The sequence below is a fragment of the Penaeus chinensis genome, chromosome 19, assembly GCF_019202785.1.
Source record: "Penaeus chinensis breed Huanghai No. 1 chromosome 19, ASM1920278v2, whole genome shotgun sequence".
In the NCBI taxonomy this organism is placed as follows: Eukaryota; Metazoa; Arthropoda; class Malacostraca; order Decapoda; family Penaeidae; genus Penaeus; species Penaeus chinensis.
This window is the reverse complement of record NC_061837.1, coordinates 12,036,588-12,039,087: the sequence shown is the minus strand read 5'-3', so window position 1 is coordinate 12,039,087 and position 2,500 is coordinate 12,036,588. Positions and strand designations below refer to the sequence as shown.

Here is a 2,500-nt window from a genome sequence, read left to right as displayed (position 1 = left end):
GGACTTCGCTCGCCACGAAGGAACCCCAAACAGTTAGGCCTGGGGAGGGGGGAGGACGGGGAGGGGGAAGGACGGGGAAGGACGGGGAGGGGAGGGAGTAGGGGGGAACAAGCGCGGCCCCTCGGGAGAAAGGCAGGACAGGTGGGTTCCCTGGCTTTCCTTGGGGGCTCGAGCAAAGGTCGATGGGCTGGGTTTGGGGCAGGAGTAGGGCCGGGAAGGGCAGAGGGGGAAGCCAGGAAGGGAAGGGAAGGGGAGGGGAGGGGGAAGGCCAAAGCAGGTTCTCCTCGGTGCAGGCAGGACTTTCCCGGAATATTCTTCCTCGCCGGCCGTTGCAGGTCGGCAGGAAACGCCAAACCCGGGAAGGAACATGGTAACTTGTAAAAAGATGGACAAAAACGCTAACACGATTATATAAAACATGGAAGTAACGCCAAAGCATGCAACCTTTATGACCCAATAACATCAGTCTCATCTTCGTGTCGATGACCCAAACATACAAATTCGAGCAATATTTCTGAAAGTTTTTTCCTTATAAATATTTTCTCTCTCTCTCTCACTCTCTCTCTCTCTCTCTCACCTCTCTCTCTCTCTCTCTCTCTCTCTCTCTCTCTCTCTCTCTCTCTCTCTCTCTCTCTCTCTCTCTCTCTCTCTCTCTCTCTCTCTCTCTCTCTCTCTCTCTCTCTCTCTTCCCTGGCCTGTTCACCTGTTGGTTAGCTTACTTAAGTTACCTGGGTGAACATGCTGAAGCCAAGGACGATAAGAAACCAGCAACACGAGAAACGCCTTGGACATACGTTCGCTTGTAGGAAAGTGAAAACGCCTTTTTTTTTTAGACAAACAAGCAAAAAAAGGTAACGAGATTTACAAAAGGCAATTCACCTAACCGAAACAACTGCCAGGCCTTAGAAAAGGTAACTAATGTCTCTAGGCTATAGCAGCATCGTTATAAACAACAACAAACAATATTTTTAAATGAAAATGAAACACAGGGTGAGACGCTGATGGGAGGAGAGAGGGAGGGAAAAGGGGAGACCGGTCAGACAACCCCCCCCCCTCACTCTACATCCCACCCTCATATCACCCATACCATCCTTCAACTGCCTTGGGAGGGAGGGAGGGAGGGAGGGAGGAGGGAGGGACGGAGGGAGGGAGAGGGGACGGAGGGAGGGAGAGGAGAGACGGAGGGAGGAGAGGGGAAGGGAGAGAGGGAAAGGAGAGACGGTAGGAAAGGGGGGAAGGGAGTGAAGGGGAAGGGTAGCAACGGAAGGGAAGGGAAGGGAAGGGAAGGGAAGGGAAGGGAAGGGAAGGGAAGGGAAGGGAAGGGAAGGGAAGAGAAGGGAATGGAAGGGAAAGAATAGGAATAGGAATGAAAGGGAATGAAAGCAGTAAGAGGCAGGAGAGAAATAAGGGGGAAGAATGAAGAAGGGAAAGAAAGGAGAAGCGAGGAGTGGGAGAGAGGGAAGGGAACCGAAAAGGAGAAGCGAGAAGTGGGATGGAGGGAGGGAGGGAGGGAGGGAGGGAGGGAGGGAGTGAAGAGAAGGGGAGGAGAAGGGCATGGAGGTGCTAAACATGGCCGATCTAGGGGAGCCATTTCACGAAGGCCGCGGGTGGCAGAAGGGGGGGAAAAGAGAGAGAGAGAGGGAGAGAGGGAGAGAGAGAGAGAGAGAGAGGGAGAGAGAGAGAGAGAGGGAGAGAGGGGGGGAGAGAGAGAGAGAGAGAGAGAGAGAGAGAGAGAGAGAGAGAGAGAGAGAGAGAGAGAGAGAGAGAGAGAGAGAGAGAGAGAGAGAGAGAGAGAGAGAGACACAGAGTTCGGTGGGGCGTCGGAATGGATGTCAGTGATTTTTCTTCCTACTGCTGTTCTTTTAGTAGGCACTGTTATGTTGGTGCTTCCGCAATACTTAGATGATGATAGTGCTGGATAGCGGTGCTGTTATTCGCCAACCTGCCCTCTACATCCATCGTAACGATATTCTGTCGTGACACTTAAGGTCATGAACAACATTAGATAATGCCAATAGAGATGACGAAAAGAAAAGGAAAAAGAAAAAGAAAAAGAAAAAGAAAAGAAAAGAAAGAAAAGGAAAGAAAAAGAAAAGAAAAGGAAAGAAAAAGAAAAGAAAAGGAAAGGAAAGAGAAAGAAAAAGAAAAGAAAAAGAGACAAGGACAGACAGATAGAGAGATATAGAGGGGAGGGGGTAAGAGATATTAAACGAGGTTAGTAAGGCATGCGCGACGAAGAGATAATGACAGCAAGAGCGAGAGAGGAAGAGAGGAAAAGAAGAAGAGAGGAAGAGAGGAAGAGAGGAAGAGAGGAAAAGTGGAAAAGAGAGAGAGAGAGAATGAGAGAATAAGATAATAAGAGAATAAAAGAATGAGAGAATGAGAGAATGAGAGAATGAGAGAGAGGAAAAGTGGAAAAGAGAGAGAGAGAATGAGATAATAAGAGAATAAAAGAATGAGAGAATGAGAGAGAGAGAGAGAGAGAGAGAGAGAGAGAGAG

At 49.3% G+C, this 2,500-nt stretch overlaps 1 protein-coding gene across 9 annotated transcripts in view; it reads right to left on the bottom strand.

Moving 5' to 3' along the window:
• LOC125035042 (histone-lysine N-methyltransferase, H3 lysine-79 specific-like) overlaps positions 1–2,500 on the bottom strand; it is a 117,827-nt gene that overhangs the window by 50,242 nt on the left and 65,085 nt on the right. The window lies entirely within an intron of this gene.